This window comes from Ambystoma mexicanum, chromosome 3q, assembly GCF_040938575.1.
Source record: "Ambystoma mexicanum isolate Mex_15411 chromosome 3q, UKY_AmexF1_1, whole genome shotgun sequence".
Classification (NCBI taxonomy): domain Eukaryota; kingdom Metazoa; phylum Chordata; class Amphibia; order Caudata; family Ambystomatidae; genus Ambystoma; species Ambystoma mexicanum.
In genome coordinates, this window is record NC_090926.1 from 1,254,184,943 (window position 1) to 1,254,206,413 (window position 21,471).

At 46.6% G+C, this 21,471-nt stretch overlaps 1 protein-coding gene across 10 annotated transcripts in view; it reads right to left on the minus strand.

The window, feature by feature from the left end:
* CARM1 (coactivator associated arginine methyltransferase 1) overlaps positions 1-21,471 on the minus strand; it is a 455,353-nt gene that overhangs the window by 190,053 nt on the left and 243,829 nt on the right. The gene's annotated exons all lie outside the window — the stretch shown is intronic.

Consider the following 21,471-nt stretch of genomic DNA (forward strand, 5'->3'; position numbering starts at 1 on the left):
GCAACGTCTCAAAATAAATTAGGTACACAATTCAACATATCAAGATTATTAGAATATCTAACACTTGCGATTCCTTGCCTTTAAAGTTCTTCAATCTGTAAAGTGATTCAAAGTTCCTTTGTGAGGGATGTGCAACATAACCAAATCGCAGAGCACCACAAACCAAAAGGGAAGGCAAACTACTCTAAAGTTAGAAGCAATAGCAGAACAGAGTCAAGCTTACCTTCAAAAGTGAAGGCGCACTGGTAATCCACAGTTAAGCAAAGAAAACACCCCATACTGATCCACTGAATAATAGACTTTAGGGAGTTTTCACAAAGCCCAGTGCGAGGTAGACTTCACAAAACTATCCAATGGTTTGTAGATTTCCCCCCCAACTCTGGAACCTTGGTAGAGTTGCAGAGCAGTCGGGTTTATCATAAGAGGAAGATGTGAGCTGTAGTACACTGAACCCAGTTAGTAATGTAATTCAAAGAAACAGTTAATAAATGTATATTAAAATTTAAAATGTAGATTATATTTACACAAGATGGTCTTTAAAATACTTGTTATAAAAGACATAAGATTGATTGGCGCTATGCCAGAGGTTAATGCTTAGTTTGTAGTTGCTTGCGGGTACAATTGTTACAGCTTTTGACACCGACAGTTCTACCGTATTATCAGTATTAACACACTCGAGCACACACAAAGTAATACAGTAATTGCATTTAGTTAGCAAATCCCCAAAAAAAAGTGTTCTAGGAAGGAAACCAGTTGGTCAAACACTAGAAGAGTTTAAAGTTTTAGATGCAGTTTCTTTGCGCAAGGCTTTTCAAGTCCAAAAACGCAACCCTAGATAAAAGCAGTTCGGAGAGGTCTCAAAGTCTTGACAAGCAGCAGAACGACGAAAACTGCTGTGGACAATTTCAAGTAAGATTTATGAGTATGCAACCAAAATTGGAGACCATGTTAAAGGACTTGCTAAAATGGACACAAGCAGCAGCTTGGGTCGGCGGTAAGAGGTGGTTTCCCTGGACACATCTACATGCACTTCAACACTCTGGAGTGACTTTTCGGATTAAAAAGTCAAACAATACTTTCTTCCCCATAGTGTGTTTGGTTAAAGAAATGTTTGAGGCTTGATACTCCTTGATGTGGTAGCGCTGGACCCAACCGCCAGATTCCTTTGTCTGGTGACAAAAGACAGGGCAATGGACAGGATCTCAACAGCGGTCTCGAGTGAGGACCTCTGGCACAGATTTCAGCAACCTCTCTGGCCACTCTGCGGTTTTCGCACCTTTTCTGCAGCACCAACAAAGGATGTGATTCGCCCACACAATATTCTTTGGTTCCTGAAGTCCTGCACTCTGGTGAGGTGTCACCGCAGGGTGTAGGAAGTGTGTATGAAGCACCTCTAAAGAGGGTCTACTCGCTTTGCCTTGATTCTAAGGAAGTATTTGGAAGTGTATTTTTATTGTTGCACATTGCCCTTGTTAAAGAAAGCTTGTTTGTAACTGACCATTAAATATTTATTTTACGAGTGTAAGTGTTATTTGGAGACTTGCATTTGTGAATCTCAGTGTTACCTCTCTACAGCTCACATTTACCTCTCGTGGTAAGCATGGCTGCTCAGTCGCACTACCAACTTGTGTAGTACAGGCCTATACCAATAAGTGGGTTACCTAATACCAAGAGGACAAAGTGTTGTGTACTCTCCCACAGGGTTATTACATCAATTCTTGCCCAACACGTGGTAAAGGAGTTTATTTAAATTGAGTTTGAAGCCGTTTACGAAATGCAAAGAAACTCTTCTCCATGCATGCATGAAGTATTACGGATGGCTGCCAGAGGGCCTTCAAACCCGAAAGCTTCTGTTGAAGCTCGGTCACCGTGCTTGATGAGCTATGGGCTTCAGGGATGTTAAGGAAAGCCAAGCTGCATTCAGTTTTCAAAATAATGTCAGTGCGCAAGCCGTGCACAGTCAATCCAACGTGCTGTGGCAACTGATATGCCAGCAGTCCTTAACGCTTTCCCTCCGACAGTCTCTGCCTTCAATGTAAAACACAGTATCCTTGTACACGTGCGCCGTCAAGTTCTGCGGTAATTGTATTGATTTTTACAGTTGCACCATAGTTCCTCCGTTTAACTGACTTAGTCCATAAACATGCATATAACTTCAAAAACAAACCTAGGTAAGCTGAGTAAACAGTATTTGAATTTAGCTGCCAAATATTGCTGTTGCTGTAGACATTCCACCTTCGCAATTCTTCCTCCCCCGATTCTTCCTGATCTTCCTCACATACCTACAGCACTGCCAAGCCTAGGGCCCCAGCAGGATTCTCGAATGTAGGTGTCGCCTCCTCCCCGGTTTATTATACGAGACCTAATGCATTTGAGACCTGGGCTTACTGCATACTATACAGGATTCACAAATATAGGTTTAGCCTCCATCTTGGTTTACTATAAGATTGAACCTGCTGCATTGTGATACCTAGGCTTCTCTCCCACTGTGCAGGATTCTCAGATCTAGGTGTAGCCTCCACCATTTTTCCATATGCCTAAACCTACTGCACTGTGAAACATAGGCCTTTCTCCCACTAGACAGGATTCTCAAATCTAGGTGTAGCCTCCATCTCCGTTTAATATATGCGGATACCTGCTACAGTATGAAAGCTAGGCCCATTGGTATATGACTATTTTAGACCAGGACATATATGGCCCCAGTCGAGCAATCCCACAAGCCTACGATACGTATATCTTCACACCACTAGTGTGGACACAGGCCGCATGCACAGCCAAGCATCCATGCACGATAGACTACGGCTATGGCCAAGCAAATCCGGTCTAGTGCACACATAGCAGTCCAGACTGAAGCACCCGACGTACCTCAACACCCCTGCCACTAGCATACAGCGACCACCACCCGAAAGGAAACTGGTATAGCTAGCCTCACAGACTCTCTCAACAATATCAATCTATTGCTAAATCTCAACAGCTTCCACCAATGTGTCTAACCTCTCTTAGGCTGCTTAGTTGAGCCTTGCCAGCCACCCAAGTCCTAGAACGGCAAACTGCACCTCCTAAGCTAAACTCCATAGAATTTTCAACCACCGACTACGGTCACCAAGGGTGTTCAACCGAGGAAAAAGTGATATATAAATAACCAAATACCATGTAGATTAACTGGGAGCTCATTTCATGCGTTGCTGCCATCACCAGGAAAGAACGGCCTCAAGCTCTTACTCAATTGAACCCTTGGGCACATGAGCCGGGTGTAGCTTTAAGATCTGACAGTTCTCCCTTGGGGCTGCAAAATGAGATCAAGTTACTCGGGTGCTGTCCCATAGAGACGTTTATGTGTCAGAGCCAGGATTTTAAACTTGATCCTGGATTCAACAGGCAACCAATGACGTTCCCTCCTAGCAGCTGCTATACGATTCCATTTAGGTATATTTTTAATGATTCGTACAGCATCATTCTGGAGGATTTGCAACCTATTTATAGTTTGCAAAACGATACCATTTTTGCCTGCCCCACCCAGAAGCACATTACAGTAATCAATTTGGGGCATAATTACACCCCGAACGAAGGTTTCACAGTTGCACGTGAAGGTTTCACCAGTAGTAATAGCCTGAGATGGTATTGTGCGTTCTTAATGACTCAACTTGGGGCTCAGCACCCAAGGAACAGTCTAACATAACTCTGGAGTTTTTACTTTGTCTGGTGTAGTAATACAGCGATCATCAATGGAGAAATATGAGTAATCCAAGTCCAACTTCACTCTTGCTTGGTATGATCCACATACTAAAATCTTGGTCTTTGCGCGGTTTAAACAAAGCCAATTAGCAGTCATCCACTTTTTTTTACTAAAAGATAAATGCGCTGAATATGTGTAGCATCATTCATATAGTCCCCACTTAACTAACGGCCAAGTGTCATCAGCGTAGTTCTTGAATCTTCTGCCAACTGAATCTAGAAGATCACACAATGGAAGTAAATAGACATTAAAGAGCGCAGGAGATAGACGCTCCCTGAGGAACTTTTAAAGAGGGCGGAGGCCTGTCCAACACTCATCAGCAGCCCAGTTTTACTCCTGTCCATGGTTTGTTTTGTGGTTCGTTTATTCATTTGTAAGGCGCACCAGACTCCTAAGTAAAAGGGCGCAGCAGTATGGAGATGCAAGGCTTACATGGTATCCAGAATGTAAAATATCTAAGTGTGCCTGAAACTGGATAGTGGAAGCTCGATCTATAACTTTAAGGAATGAAAAATTAGTGATAGGACTAAAATTAGTCATGCTTTTGGAGTCATGACCTGCCTTGTTTAGCATGGGTCGGGGGTTAACCTCAACCTTCTTGACACGGTCTGGGACCGTTCCATAACGAAAACTGGCATTCGTAAACCGGGTCAGAAAGGGTGCAAAAGATTCAATATCCAATACTGAGATTGACACATTTAAATGAAGAGCAATTTTCAGTAGGGGGTATCGAAATCTTTTCCAAGTGCAAGATCAGGGTGGGCTCGGAGGCAATCTTTGTCCGTGCTACAGTAAACTTGTAATTTAGCACAATCTTCTGTCATACAGTGAACATTTTTTATTTTAAATGCGGCTTTTGAAGATTTCAAAACTTCGAAGAGCTTGCTAGTATTATTCTCAAATTTCACCACTGAAGACATTTCTTGCCTTCAATTATCTCCCTCTATACTATACCCCCCACCCCCACAAGTGGCCTTATTTTCCTTAAACTTATTAGGAATACAACTCTTAACATAGGCCTGTAATACACAAGTCAATAGAGTGACTCAGTAGCCAGCAATTATCTTAGGAGGGAAAATGTGAGCTGTAGAGCAGTACCTTGAAATCAGTAAAAACATGTCCAATTAAACTCTTAAAGTTATATCAAATATATTTAATTTGGCCGAGAAGATTCGGTCAAATTGAAAAAGGTCAAATGTTTTTTCTATCAAGTATACCACCATACATTACCTTTACAAAATTGAGTTTGGGAGGAAAGGTTTCAGAGTTGGATAGGACACACTTTAGCAACTGTTAGTCTTTTTTCTGAGGGATGTAGGTAGTCTGTTTCCTAGCAATAAAAAGTGTTATACAATTTGAATCCTATGGAGGAACCAGCACTGCCAAAGCCAAGAGGGTTGAGAAGAGGAGCATTTAGGAAACCAGGACAAAGTCAAGTGGATAGTTCTGATGCAGTTCTTCGAAGAATATGTTCAGTCATTAGTTCTTCATTAATCACAGGAGCTCAAGAGGAGCCTACCTGATGGTGCGCAAGCTGTAATGCCTGCATAAAGTAGATTAGGTCAACTCTGAATTGGACAAAGTAGCACTTCCCAAGCCAAGAAGCACAACAAATGGCAAAAGGTAATTATACCCCAAGCCCCACAGTACCTTAACGATGAAGCAGAATTTGTAGCTACCTTCCTTGATTATGCAGTGTCCTTCCTTATGCAGTGATGCAGACCCAGATTCCTGCTCCTTGGTCATGGTGACAAAAGGGGGGCGGGGGGGGATCTTTGGCGCTTCTGCAGCAGCACTCTGGCGAGGCACTCCGCAGCAATGGATTTCACTCACTTCAGCAGCTTTGGTGCCTTTTTCTCAGCGCCAAGGATGAACGAATATCCCCAGTTGGATTTTATTCAGGCACTGTCTTAAACTTTGGTGAGGGGACTTTTGATGAATTCCTGCTTCCATAGGGTTCACAGATGCCAGGGAAGTTTCAGCCACATTTGTTCTTTGGAAGAAGATGCACTCGATGGTCCAGGGACTCCAGGTATTGGGATATTGCAGCCCCGGAAGGTCACAGCAATTTGGGGGTTGGCAAGAACGAATCAGGTCCTAAGGCTAGTTGGTCGCACTAGCCTAAGGGAGGAAGTTGTCCTTGGCAGGTCTTCCATGTCTATGTGAAATCTGGGTTAGCACAGCTGGAAGGCTACACTGGTGCTTTCGCGGTTCTGGAAGGTGCTGAATGTAATCCTCTGTCCCTGCCGGGTGCACGTCTCCTTTAGTTGCTTCGGCAAAGGGGTCGAAAGAGCTGAGGTTCTGGATAGTCTCACCTTCCCCCAGAAACTCAATGTCTCCAGAGCTCTGGTCCCTCCAGGCTGGACTACTGAAACAGCCGCTTCCTCAATATGACTAAATCATCCCTTCGCCCCCTTTAATCCAGAACAGGACTGCAAGACTTCTCCTTGACCTCAAACCCAGGGACATCCCCTCACCGGCCCTAAAATCTCTCCACTGGCCCCATTCTGCTGCAAAGATGAAGTTCAAGACCCTCTGCATCATCCACAAGGCTTTCTGGGGCCTGGGACCACTCTACATCCAACTTTCTCCCTAAATACTGCCCTGCTAGAGCCCTTCAATCATCTAGCTCCAACTCTCTGCAGATAAGATGCTTTGCCAAGCAGAGAGTGGGGGTAGAGCTCTCCTTCACAAGTGCCTCCCTCTGGAACAGCCTCCCTCCCCCTCTCTGACTTGAGCTGAATCTCCTTAAATTCCAGAATCTTCTCAAGGCCTTCCTTCTCCTTCCCTCTCCCCAGCTAATGTCCCTGTCTGCTTCTTGACTGGCTACCTGGTCCCTTCAGAGCCTCCATTCCAGTCTATCCTTGCACTTTGTCTCCCCAGTCTCCCCTGCCCCCCCGCACAACCCACTTCAAACCTGCACTGCCCTTCCGGTCCTCTTCCCCCTGCGGTTGCCTGGCTGGGTCTACAACCTTTACACCTTCCAGCCCCTTACCTCGCACTTAACTCGTGGACCTTCCTTCCCCGGCACACACTGCCTATGGCTCTGTCCACTAGGCCTCCTCTAGCACTCACACAGACCCTACTGCCCTGACCGGCACTCACCCACCCCCTCCCCTTGCACTTCTTTTATTGCACTTGCATGTTACAAAAGTCACAAGGCCTAGTACGATCATTTTGTTTTATCCTCCCTTTCCCCCACCCTCTTGTCTCGTTACGCCTCGAAACACATTGTGTATTGCGCATTATAAATACTCAGTTGGACGCAAGTCCAGCAAGGTCTCCAACAGCTGCTCTTTCTGGGAATGAAGTAGTAAGTGGAGTAGCATTGGGAAACATTCTTTTTGGTGCTTTCCCGCCACAGACATCTATGGAACCCCCAAATGTTGCTGCGGTTTTGTACCAGGTCTGACTTAGAGGCAAATTAAGTCTTTTTACTTCACTTTGCTAATCTCATCCGTTTTGGGGCACTCATCAGTCCCTATAGCTAGAGCAAGGGGACGACCTCGATTATGGAATTTTTTTTATTTTAAATTGCACACTAAACTTAGTGAGGTGCCATAGAGCTACTTTGTGTCCCTTTATCCTTCTCTTTTGCAACTTTATGGTTACATGCATGATGTGTCCTAGGCGGGCTGGTGGCAGCGGATATTCTATGGTGTTAAATTCTCACATGGCTTTTGCATTGTTTTTACTGCCGAGAACCATCTACTCTAAAATGGCTGCGCCACGAGATTGGCCCCTGTACCTTGGCCATCTTGTATTTTAGCTTTCTGACTGCCCTTGCAGGGCAGGATATGCTCCTCCACAGTTAAGCTTTTAATGCAATCATCAGCCACATGGGCCAGATCAGTTATCTACCTTTCATTCCAGCCTAGCTGTCACTCACCCAGCAGGGTGGCTGTCTGTGCCGGACAGTCAGCCAGCCAATCATGCCAGAGTGCATTTGGGTCTCCTAGGAGACTAAGCACAGGGAGTTTCGGGCACTTCCCTCACTTCCTACCTAACCCAGACACTCGGACGCCAGAGGCGGCCAAGGCATACAAACAAAGGGACCAAACCTGGTTTGACACGCAGAGAAAAACACTAAGAGGACCTTTCCAAAAAGAAAGAGCAAAACAAGACCAGGACCGGTTTAAACAATGGGGCTTAAGGCGCCATCTTGAAAAACATGGCTCCTGTGATTTTCAGCTACCGGTGTTCACGGTCGGGAAAAATCATGGTAGTTCCTTGTAAAACCACTGCCACCAGCCTTTTCAATAGGAAAGGGCAGCATTTGACTGCTACATGAGTATTTAGACACTGGGATACTATGTAACCCCTCCAGCACTCCAGTGTAAGATGGTGTGTGCTGGATCTAGGAATTTGGAAAGACTAGTAAAGTCACTTTCACTTTACATTCTCTGGGAAACAGTAGGTTGTCCCAGAGAAGGTATTTAAACCTTTGGGGAGTCTAAAAGACATCCCTGTGTCACTGGACTGAGGGTGCTGTGTAACATGAAAAGACGATGCCTATAGAGTTATCTAGAACTCCATAGTCAAAGAACACAAGTGTAAAACACAATTCAAAATACACGAAAGAGTGGTGGAAAAAAGGCTCACACTCTCTGCAGGTAAAAAAACAATTCCTCAAAATCCAGCAAAGTTGCTGGGGGTCTCCAAGGTGAAGGGAATTAGCACATTTATAAGAATTCTCCCCAACTACCACCAGCCATCGACCCTTCCTGGACAACGCATTGTGCTCTTGCCCCAATGTCCCCAATTAACTGGCATCCCACTGTACCCAGTTGTACCTACTTGTGGGTGCTGATACATTGGTCATGCAAATGCTATACGCCACAGTCTTACTATTTTGCTTTTAAAAGTTGGAGCATTAGATTTCTTTCTAGCAGCTGTAACCCCTAAGGAGTGTGAAATAAAAGCGTGTGATCGCTCTCAGCCATAAGTAGGTCAACACTGGCTAAACTCCAGGCATACTGTTGAAGGATGCACCATCTTCTAAATTTTAGCAGTCCTCAATGGCTTGATCTGGCTTTCTTCAAATTCTTTCAGGCGGCACTCTTCCTACCACTCCTTTTCAGTTTATCCCTGTTGATGTGTACCCTGTGCACAGGTTTATCTACTACCCTGTGTGCCCTGTACTGAGGTTTTAAGGCAATCGAAAAAAGGAGTTTTAAGCAACTCTTGCGGCATGGTTTTATATTGTTGCATTGTTACTGGCTCTGAAACCAACTCTAAACTGCTCTGCAAGGCTTTGGGAGGATGCATTCTTTTGGCATCCAATTTCTGTGTCAGTGCGTACCATGGATGTTGCTGCCAGCTCTGTCAATGCTGGTGTACAAGGCATTCTTTGAATGCTGTGCATTTCGCAACCCCAACACCTCAGGCAACCATCTTTTTGGCACCATGTATTTCTCCCCATTTTATGGAAGACGACTTCCCGTTAGGCATGGAAAAGTGCTTTTCGATGACATGGTTTGGCACCATGTCGTAATCCCTTCATGACATTGAAGGGATGTTTGGCTGGTGTGTTAACAGATTTAGATTGTTCAGCTACAGCATTTTCAGTGCATATGTGTGGGCTTTTGACATAAGGCCTTACTCCACGCACATGTTTTGCTTGCTGACTGGACGCCAAGGCTGTGTGTATTATTGAAGATTGGGTTTTTATTGCCTTCATTCATATGGCCAACATGGGATTCGTCTGAAGAATGCTCATCTGCAAGCTCTTCAGAAATGGGAGCCGGCTTTGATCCCTTTGGGTTTGCGGTCTTGCAGTTACCAAAAGTCTGCATATGTTAATGTTAAAGGATATTTATACCGCACACTACCACCACCGTAGTGGTCCCCTGGCGGTTCTGAAAAGGGAAGGGGCGAGTTAGTGGAAATAAGCGGGAACCTGCTTGCCCTGGAAGCAATACAACACAGAGCAATACAGGTTTGAATTCCGGGTCCGCGCTGAGAAACCTCTTGGTATTAGGCATTTTATAAATAACCTATCATATCATAACAGTGCAAGAGAGCAGTGATGTGCTGTTGGCAGCCTCAACCCGGTTAACGCCGTTAGCAGGGCTTGGGGTGTTTTCCAGTCAGTAGCCGGTGTGTGCTGTTGTGCAAGTCTGTGTGGTTTGTTGTGTTGTAGTGAAATGTGGGCGGTTTGTTGTGCTGTAGGGTTGCGCTTGTGTTTGGTTAGAGTTTGAGAGGTGTATACAGAGGGTGAAATTGTTAGTGGATTGGTTATTGGCATTGCTGTCTAGAAGCGGTGTGCTAAGTTTCCACATTCTTTCTAGGTGTGGCGTGTGGACATCTCTGCATTTCTATCTAGATCCAGCACCTGCCGATATTCACAATCCCTTCCATATAGGACGCCCACCAATATTCCCAACTGTGTCCAAATTCGGCCCCTGCCCACCTTTGGTGGCAGCCCGTCTATATGAGGTGGGCAAGTGTTCACAATTACATCAAAATATGACCTACATAGCAATCCCAATGCAGTCCAGACGGTACATTGGTCAGCAACCGCTACTCTATCTAGATGTGGCAATGGTTGGCATTCACAATCGTTTCCAGCTGCTCACGCAGGATACCGCTCACAACCCCATCCAAGCGAGGCACCTGCCATCATAAACAACTTCGCCCAGTCCCGGCACATGCCAGCATCCATAATTCCGTCCAAATGTGGCAATTGCAAACATTCACAATTCCATTTAAGTTTGGCACTTGGTAGCGTTCATGGAGTGGGTGAGGTTTGTTGGAAGCGGTTGGGGAGGGATGCTAATTTCAGTCCTTATGGGGTTGTCACTTGGGTCTTATTCAATCTAGCGTCTCTTGTTACTGTAGGGGTTTCCCTTAGTCGGTTCTGGGTGTTGGCCGTGTCATCCTAAATTGTGTCAACTTGTGCTTTGTGTTTCCTGTTAGATTTAGTTGTTTCAATTTGATTCTGCTGTGTTGATGAGCCAGGTTTTTAGTAGTTTCTTGAATTGTAGGTGGTCTTCAGCGTTTTATTTTTCGGGATGTTCCAGGTTTGAGCAGCCAGTTGGGAGAAGGAGCCTCCTAGTTTTTTCTTGATGTATGGTTTTGGTCCCCGGCGGATTTTATTGCTTCATCGGAGAAGTCTCGTTGGCTTGTAAATTATTTTCTTTTGTAGGAATTCAGCTCCCTGTCCGCTGATTGCCCCGTGTGTTATGCACATTGTTTTGAAGGTGATGCAATGTTTGACTGAGAGCCAATATAGTATTTTTAGTGCTGTTGTGATGTGGTCTCTTCTGGATAGTTTGAGGAGGAGTCTGGCTGCTGCATTTTGGATGAGTTTTAATTTCTTCAGGAGGTATTCTGGCATCCCACTGTTTGCGTAGTCGATTCTTGATATGAGGGCGTCAACTGCGAGTGTTTTCTAGGTGAAGGAGAGGAAAGATTCTTCTTGTTGTGTGAAAGAGGAAGAAGCATTTCTGGATTATTGGGCTTATTTGTGGTTCCAAGTTTAGGATGTTGTCCATCAGGCCGTCCACATTTTTTACTACCTTAGATGGTGTTGGTGCAGTTCACATTTCTGTTGGCATGGGAATGTAGGTGGGGTTCTCTTGGTTTTTGGATATAATTATGATTTCTGTCTTTCCTGGGTTGATTTTCAAGTCGCTGGCGTTCATCCAGTTGAAGACTGGAAACTCAATTAGGGATGAGTGATCAGCTTGAGTGTCTTCGATTTTGTAGACGATTGGAGTGTCGTCTGCACAGTTGTAGCATCTAATTTTGTATTTGAAGATTACTGGAGTCTGGTAGATGTTGAAGTATAGTGGTGAAAGGGAGGATCCCTGTGGTACTCCAGTCGTTAACTCGTGTAGTAGATTTGAAGGGTTTTATCCATACGGTTTCAGTTCAGTCTGCTAGGAATGATTTAATCCAGAGTAGTGCTGTGTACGTTATACCTATATCTTCCAGTCTTTTGGTTAGGGTGTCATGACTTACTGTGTCAAAGGCTGCAGAGAGGTTGAGCAGAATCAGACCTTAGGTTGTGTTGGAGTCTGCATTAGTTTTTAGATCGTCCTAGATGGATAGTGCCGATTCTGCTCCACTCACGGGTTTGAAGCAGACTTGTGCTTCGTCTAGCAAGTGGTGTTTTTCTACATGTTCTTGGGTTAGTTTGTATACACACGTTTCCAGGAGTTTTGCCAGGTAGGGAATGTTTGAAATCGGTCTGTAGTCGGAGGTCTTCCACGTCGCCACTTGTGTTTTTTTTAAAACCGGTTTGATATATGCCGATTTGAAGGATCGGGATACAGTTCTTGTGAGTGAAATATTTAGAAGTTTCTGTAGTATTCCGATGGAGTTCCTTGTGCGAGGATTGATTTGTAGATGTCAAGGGGGAAGGGATCCATGGTTGATCACGCTTTCTTGCTTTGTTTTATCAGCTTGGCGAATGCCTCTGCTGATATTTCAGGAAAGTTTGAGTTTGTTGTGCTGTAGCTTTTTGTTAGGTTCGGTTGGTTTAGTGTTCTGGTTGGTCTGTTTTGTACGATTTGTCGGATGTCGTTGATTTTAATGCCTTCTCTTCGTCTTTTGCATTTCCTTCTTGTATGCGTGGATTTGTTTCTGGAACAGTATTTTGTCTTGGATGTATTCTTTCCTCCATTCCAATTCCATCTTCTTGTTCTTTTACATTGTGCTTAGTAGTGGGGTGAACCATTTTGCCATTGCTTTTTTTCTTGAGAGGGTAAATGGTTTTTCCGGGGCGATGTTTCCAATTGTATCAGAAATCCAGTTGTGGGGTAGCAGTGCATTCCAGTCTAGGTCTGCCAGCTCCAGTTCTGTAGTTGGTTTGGTCGTCTCCAGTTCCATTAGGTTGCTTGTTTTGACAGTTTTCCAGTTTCTTTTTGTGATGGTTGTGAGCTTGGAGGGCTTTATGCGGACTTGAGTTGGTAGTGTGATCACGAATGAGATGGTCGCTCCACAGTATTTCTATCAGTGGTGCCGTGGTGATATGTTTTTCCTTGGCGAAGATACCGTCAAGGGTGTGCCCTACCAAGTGTGTTGCTCCTTTGACCAACTGTTGTAGTTTCATGGTTGTTAGCTGCCAATTAGCGAGTTTTGTGAGTTGGCACGTTTTTCTTCAAACCAAATGTTGAAGTCCCCCAGACTGTTAATAGAGTGGGCTGCTTTGTAGCCATCTAGTGAGTGGTGGCCTTCTAGTCAGCGCTGGGAATCTGGCTGCATAGTCCATAAATGGATCCCAAGTGTTCAAGGTCTTATTGAACGTGCCAGTTCGGATTGCAGTTAACTTTTCAGCGACCGCAATGTCCCAACACTTGGACCACCATAATGATGAGGGTCCGTCCTCATTTTTGCATAACTGGGCCAGTGTAATTTTTGCTGCAAGGAGTAAGTGCGTACATAGACTGGGAATGTGCCCTGAGATTGGGACCCCCCCCCCCGTCCGGTTTCTCTGAGGATGATGATTCCAGGATCCTATGGTATGGAGAGGCGATAATTTCCCTGATGTGCTTGATCACCTCCCTCCTATATGCCTCCGGGCAGGTCCATACCATATGAAATAGGGAGCCAGGGGTGGGGCAGCCGCACCAGCAGCGGTCAAGGATCTTCGGGTTGGCTCTGTTGAGCTGGACTGGGGTCACGTATCTATAGCAGAGCTTGTAGCCTCCCTATTTGTAATGCATTGTGAACTCTTGTGCAATCTGGCCCAGATTTTTGCCCATTCTTCAACCTCCATTTCCTGGCCCAGGTCCTTCTCCCATTAGAGCATGTACCTTTTTCTCGTGGGGTTGGCCCAATCCAGGAGACGGTACAGAGTGGAGGTTTTGCTTCTTTTCGTTGGAGTTGTGAGGGAGATTTCCAGAGCTGTCAGCTCTCTGGCACATCTCTCCCGAACCGCCCTGTGAGACAGCCAGTGCCGTATTTGGGTGTAGTGTAATTTTGATTTGCATCTTTCGAATGGGATGGGAGAAGCCTCCTCCAGGAAGGCGCCTGTTTTGAATAGCCCGCATCCTTCCAAGACTGAAAGCTGCTGGGGTGGCAGCCATGTGAAAAATCTGGGTTGTTCCAGATAGGAATTAGGGGGCTCAGAGCCCCCTCGGAGACCCCATTTCCGTGCTGCTGCCTTACAGCATCGGACAATTGTGATTGTGGCAGAGAGGGGGGCTATATTTGTTTGCACTTTCATCTCTGGCAGGTGTGGGAGATCCGCGGGGTTGCCCGGGCACCAGGCCTCTTCGATCTGCGTCCATTTCGGCGCATCGGCTTCTTGCACCCAAGAAAATGCGTGCGATAGCTGAGCCGCTAGGGTATATCTAGAGATGTCTGGTACTCCCAGCCCTCCCCGATTCTTCCCCCGGATCATTCGCCTGCTAATGCGAGCCCCCCCCATACAAATTCTTGAAATTTCTTTTGTATGTCCACCAATACTGGGACGCGGGTCGGTATTGCTGTACAGAAATATATCCACCTACGGATCAGATTCATTTTTATGGCAGTAATCCGCCCAAACCAGGAGATTTCTTGGGAAGACCAGTTCTTTAAGTCTTTTTAAAAATCTTTAATAAGTTGGCTGCGTACAGGTGGGACAGGTCTTTAGTGATATATACCCCTAGGTATTCGATTGCGTCCTTCGCCCATGGGATCGGCATCAGAGGACTGAGGGTGATTCTTTACTGATTACAAATGTTGATCGCCAGGGCCGACGATTTATCTAGGTTTATTTTAAACTCTGATAGAGCCCCAAACTCATTAATCTCCTCCCATAAGGCCTCAAGGGATGCCAGATTTGACGCGGTTATTAATACGTCATCCGCATACAATGCAATTTTATATTCGCGGTTTCCTGCTGTGATCCCCTTATCCTTGTGTTCTGTCTAATTTTGGCTGCAAAAGGCTCCATGGATAGAGCGAAAATCAAGGGAGAGAATGGGCACCCCGTCTAGTGCCCCTTGATATCTGTATTGCTTCGGATCTGATGCCATTGACCTGCAGCTGTGTAGTGGGAGTTTAGTAATTGGCCATTACCCATGTGATGAAGTTTGGGTCGAATCCGAAATGTTTTAAGATTGCCCGAAGGTACCCCCAGTCCACCAAATCAAAGGCTTTATGAGCATCTAACGATATCACTGCCATTCTGTCCCCGGATCTATGGGCACTTTCGATAATTTCTATTGTTGTCTGAATATTATCGTGAGCCCCCCCCCCCCTCTCTCCCTGGTATAAACCCCATCTGGTCGCTGTCAATCAGGTTGGCAGGAACGCACCTAGCCTGCCAGAACTTTAGCAGAAATCTTACCATCGCTGTTCATAAGCGTAATCGGGCGATAAGAGGTGGTCAGTTCAGGTGCTTTCCCGGGTTTGTGCAGCAGAACTGTTAGCGACTCCGCCATTGACCCGGTGACAGATCCCGATGACGGAAAAGAATTGAATAGAGTTACGACCTGGCGAACTAGGATTCTGGAGTATTTCTTGTAGAAGGTTGCGTATAAAACAATCTGGGCCAGGAGCCGTTTAAGAGATTTGATGGCTTCAATGATTTCCTCCTCAGAGATGGGTGATTCGAGGTGCTCCATCCAAGTCGAATTCTGAATGGGTACTGAATGCAAATACGCCGGCAGGTTGTCTAATGCTGTTGGTATCCCTTTCATAATGTCTGAGTGATATCTCAACAGTTCGTCAATTTTGTCTGCTTCAGCATAGAGTATTTTCCCATCCGCCCTGGCTATTTTGAGGAGGTTTCTGCTGCGGATCTTTCAGTTTTTGCATTAGCACTTTGTTCCCTTTCATATAATAAAACTGCCCCGTAAAGGCTAGGGATTTGGCAGTACGATCAGCGCAATGCATTTCCAGCGCGGTTTTGCCCTTTCTCAGCTCTCTACTTTTCTGGAGTTTTGCCGCTTCAGTTCGGCCTCTAGTTGGTTCACTCTTTCCTCCAGCTTGGCTGCAGCTATGTTCGAAACTCTTCACTGCTCAGCCCCTGCGCTGATCAGGGAGCCTCTAACAACTGCTTTCATCGCATCCCAGATATCGATAGGGGAGGTCTCTGGTGTTTTCCTTAAAATAATTGGATATTGTGTTCTCGACTTCCATTTTAATACATTCGTCTAGTAAAAGAGTAATTCAGCCTCCAGTGTTTTAAAGCTGGGCGCTTTTGACCAGATATAGCCAGGTTTACAGTCACTGGGGCGTGATCCAAGATCATGCAGCTATGGATTGCCGTTTTATTTAAGCATGGGGAGAGGACTCCTGATATCAATATGAGGTTGATTCTCGAGAAACCTTTGTGAACCCAGGAATAATGGGAGTAGTCTCTTGAGGTCCCATTAAAAAGCCTCCAGGCGTCTACGGATTCCGTTTTCCTGAGTAGCTTGGCTAGTGATGGTGCTTGTACGAAGTCAGCGTTAGTGGGTGGTAGAGTCTTATTCACTTGGGGGATTTGGCATGGAGTTGAAGTCCCCGCCCATGATTAGGTGACCTTGAAATGCTAGGATGGTTGGGATTAGGTCTAATAAAAATTGGCTTGGGCCGTATTGGGACCATACGGTTGAAGCTATGTGATGGGGAGCTCTTCAAATAGCCCCTCGAGTAGGAGGAAGCGCCCATTCGGGTCCCTTTTTATTGTGATTTCTGTTAGAGGGATCCTGTCACTCAGGGGTATAGCCACCCCTCTTTTCTTCTGGCCAGAAGTGGCAAAGTACGCTTTTTTGTACCTATTGAATCTTCGTCTTCTTGTAGTAGATGAGTTTCTTGGAGGAATACACTGTCTTCAGATAATTGCCCGAGCCGGTGTCGACTGATTTCCGCTCCATTGGCGAATTAAAACCTTGAACATTCCACGATAGGATCACTATTTCGCTTGTGTTAGCCATTACCTCCTATTCCTGCTTCAGCTGAGTTTGGACCTATGCACGCTGGATGAAACTGAGCTTCCCAGTCCGAGGTCAAGTCGTTGCGTTGGTGATTCATCGTTGGTTTAATTGTTGAGACGTGATGTTGAACGCTGGATTGAGCAGATGGAGCTCCAAGACACAGGACATTTGTTTGTCTTTCGGTGACCCCTTCCCCACCCCCCCTTGAATTGAACTAGTAGGAAAAGTGACATCCTACTGCCACTGGGAAACTGGCAGCGCCAACAGTGGGCAACCGGGCCACCAAACCAAATGTGAACTAGAACGGTATACCCGCACTGCCAGGGTATTCTCCAATGTCCCGTGCTGAGAATCATTCCAAATGTGAGGCTCCAGGCTTCTTAGGAACGGATCGAGTCCCTCCGCCGTACCCATTGCAGAAGTTCGTTGCCAGAGTTTCTGGGACCTGCCTTCTCTGAATTCTTTGAATTAATCATCCCAGATTGGTGTTTTTTTCTGGAGGGGCCGCGAGGTCTGCGCCGTCTGGTAGGTTTCGACCACGGTCCGTCCGAGGGCTTTCTTTGCTGAGCTTGGGATGGTTCTTCAGAATCAGATTCCCCCTCTGACCTCCCGATGCCCATGAATTTGGCAGCCTCTTTCGGTGAATGGATTTGTCTCTGGGTACCCTCCCATGTGAATCTGACTGAAGTCGGAAACCCCCAGTGATACGAGATCTCCCCCCCCCCCGCAGCCATTCCGCAAATGTTCACATGGATCTTCGCTTCTGAAGCGTGGAGTTCGCAAGATCTTGATGCAGCGATATTGTAGATCCTTGAACGGTGATTTGGCCCGTTTGTCTCGCTTTGCGCATAATTTCCACATTGATTTGGAAGAAATGAACCCTTACCAGAACATCTGGGGGAAGGGTAGATGGCGATCTCGGAGCCGATCTGTGTACCCGATCCAGCTCCAGAGGTGCTTCGTCCGGAATTGTTATCATGAACCTAAGCAGTTCCGAGACATAACTCCGTAGCTCTGCATCTGGTATAAATGAAGGAATCCCCCAAAGGCGAATATTATTTCTCCGCGAGCGATTCTCTGCGTCCTCTTGTTTGGCCTCTAGTTCACATCTCGCTTCTAGAGCTTTTATTCTGTCCCTGTCGAGCTTGTTTTCGAATCTTTGGTCGCATACCTCTGATTAGAGTTCCGCTGTCCGTCTTTCCACCTCCACTACTTTTTTGTCCAGGGAATTTACTTTTTTTCGTTACCTCTTCTGTACTCTTGAATTTCTTTCGTTAGCACGGTGAGTAGCTCTTGAAGATCAGCTTTGGTTACCATTTGTGGTGGGCTATGGGCTGTTGCGGAGGTGGTGGATGTGGCCTCACTGGAGAGGCTCTCGGGCGCTTCCCCTTTTTTACCGCTCGGTGGAGGAACTGACCATTAAAGCCGCAAGGTCCGTTTGTTTGGACGTCTTCCCGCTCCTAGACATTTTCTGTTTCTGAATGCTTCCCGCTCTTCCCCCTGAAGATTGTTCAGGCTTGGTCGGGGATGGAGGGGCCAGGTGCGCCTCCAAAGTCCCAAGTGGTGTGGGGTGGGGGGGAAATGGACAGTATAGTCCGAGCCTCCGAGGTAATCCTGTTAAGTGCTGAAGATGCTGTAAATTAAAGTCGCCGGCCCCGGGACCCCATTGTGGCCATTCAGGAGGGAATTACTTGATTGGGACCCACAGGGTATGGGGACATGAGAATCCAATGGCTAACAGGCTGGGAGCCCAGTTTGATTCAGTTGGGCCCCGCTGATCCCACTCCTCACCTTGTGGCGACAGGTCTGCAGTGTGTGCGGCTGCTTCTCTGATGGCCCGGGGCAATCCGGAGACGTCAACCTTGTAGTAACACCCGATCAGTTGATGGCCGGCTGGGTGTGCTTTATGGCTCCGGTGTCGCGGAAGCGCTGGCGTTTACATAAGCGGGCCAAACCGCCCGATTGCTTGTTCAGGAGTGCGCAAAGCTGCACCGGCTCTCGGCTTGGGGGCCCCCCCACCACTGCAGCTGGTCACGAGTTTCTGTGCCGCCACTCAGTTGCAGCAACGCCTCCCCGAGTCTGCAGCCGCTTACTTTATTTTTACATTTATAAAGCGCTCACACAGCCCGCAGGCATCGAGGCGCTGTTACAGGAATTGTTTGTTTTTCTTAGTTGCGTAATTTATTTATTTTTTTGTCTTGGTTACGTATAACGCGCTTAAACACCCAGAGGTTTCTAAGCGCGGACCTGGGGATCGAACCTGTTGCTTCGTGTCGTCTTGCTTCCAAGACGCGCACGCTGCCGCTGAGCTATCCTCCCGGGACAACTTACCCAGTGCGAGTGGAGCCCCAGATGGGAGCAGGGCTAGGCAGCCCTGCGCCACGGGTGCTGGACGCGGATGGATCCCAACCCGTGGTATTCGGCAAGTGGTGGAGGCTGCCTCGCTCAGAGCCTCGACAGCAGAGGGGTGTTGTGTGGCGTCGGGGCCGAATTATGGGATGGATGAGTTGCGCTGGAGCCGCACCGGAGCGCCATCCGCCGGGGTCCCCCTCCGCTCCGACACTGGTCTCCTCCAGATCTCCCCTGAGACATGCAACTGGGCAGTGTGTGATCGTTCCAGGACCTGCTTTTAGAGCCTCGGGCAAACGGCTCACTTCTTTAAGGCAGTGCGGGTTAACATGTTCAGATCATTCGGCGGCTTGTGCTGGTTGTCTCCATACGCCTGCACCTTCCCCTTACCACAGCTTCATGTAGTCTGGGGACCAGGCCGCCATATTGCCGCCAGATGAACTCCGTACCCGAAAATGGATCTAAACTCAGGAATCAGGTAGCCAGCCCGGGTCCAACTCGCTGGGCAGCTGCAGCGAACCTTCCCCCACGCTGCATCTCATTTGCGGCGGAAATCTGAGGATGGAAACAGCGTTTTTGCATACGGCGCGTTGGGCCAGGCAGGAGCTCTTAAGAAGACATGCCCTCGCGGCAGCTCTGAGCCATGCCCCCTGGAGTGTGATTTTGAAGTCGTCATCCAGCCATGTTTATGTGATGAATAGGATGTTGATGCTGTTGTCGCACAGGTCAAAGATCTGTTGAGTGATTTGGCAAGGATCTTGCGTTTATAATGTTGCAGTGGATTTTAAAGTTGTAGTTTGGTTTGTGTTTTAATGTCGGCGTTGTCTTCTGACTGGTGTGGCGATTTTTTTTCCAGGTCTCTCTCTTGTTGAGGTGTTGGTACAGTTGTGTGTCGTCAAAAAGTTCTAGGTTCAGTCTTGGGTTTTTGTTTTCTTCAGGTTGCTCTTCTAAATTTTGTGGCTGTTGAGTGGAAGGTCCTTGTGTTTTGGTGATGTAAGATGTTAGTGCATTGATTGTGTTAGTTATTTCTAGCATGGTCTGTTCTTTTGCGTGCGTTTGGTTATCTGTTGATTTGTACGTTGGGTTGGCTCGTTCTGGTGACTCGTTATTTGCGAGGTATGGAGTTAGAGGGATTTCTCTCTTCTCTCAGCGTTTGTTCTGTTGTTCCCGTCTGTGGGAATGTGTTCTGCAGTTGTGCCTTCGGTGTTCAATTGTGTTTGTTTTTTCAGTTTTGTCTTTCCTTTAATTCAATTAGTTTGCATGGCATTTTGAGCTTGAGCGTTTTTTGGTGTTTTCATTTCCTGTTCGTTGAAGCAGAGTTAATCTTTGCTTTGGTCTGGCTGTCTTGTGGTGTTGTACTGGGTGTGGGGGATTGTCTGGTACAAGTTTGGGCTGCTCAATCTGTTGAGTGGTCTAGTCGGGTGATATTGCTGGGTGGTTTATTCGCTGTGTCGAGTTGGGTAGGGGAGGTTTAGGGTTATATCGCAAGGATATTCCAGTGGGTGTCCTTAATGTGGGTCTCCCTGGAAGAGGCTTACTGCAGTAAACAAACTAGTGTGAAGACGGGTATAGCTAATAACTACAGAATTGACCAAATGGGTGCAACTGATCATCACTGTCATCTCACGAGGCACGAGCCAATAATCACAGTACCACTCCACCGTGATGGTCAATGTGTGCCAATTTCCAATGTTAGTGCTCATCCTAACTATCAATTACAGTATTACCCTGGGGAAGAAGGCAATCGCAGTACTGTCCTGGTGGCGCAAGCTAGTCACAGTACCATTCAGGAGGCAAGCTAGTAAATTCAGTGCTATTCTGTAATGGAGATTTCTAGATGCGAATCAGGTCAATGAGTGCTAATCTCCAAGGGTAGAGGCAGTTTGACAATAGGACCCGGCTAGGTCTGAGAGTCCCGCACAATGGGAGAGGCCCACAGCCAATAATGCAAATTGAATACCAGACAATGCGGTTTGAAATAAGGGCACAGCTATATCTGAGAGCCCTGCACAGACCTATACTTTCATGCAACCGTATCCTTGAAATTTCGCGCAACGCCTCCAGATACCGACGGGTTTGGAGCACTTTACAAACCAATAAGGGAGGCCCATACCAGACAATTCAGTTTGAAAATAGGGCACAGATAGATTTGGGAGTCCTGCCCAGTGGGGAAGCGGCCTACAGCCAACAATGCAGATTGCATACCAGACAATGCAGTTTGAAATTAAGGCACTGTTATATTTGAGGGTTCTGTAGAGTGGGAGACAGGCCTACAGCTAACAATGCAGATTGCATACCAGACAATGCAGTTTGAAATTAAGGCACCGCTATATTTGAGGGGGGTTCTGTATAGTGGGAGACAGGCCTACAGCTAACAAGATAGTTTGAAATTAGGGAACAGTCCGTCTGCTACATTTATCCTGCAATCCAACTGCATGGCATACGCTGCCCAATATTTAAAGAGTTTTTACTTTTATTTGAGTTCTTTTACAAGTCAAGGAGTCCCCTGATCAAGTGACAATTACACGC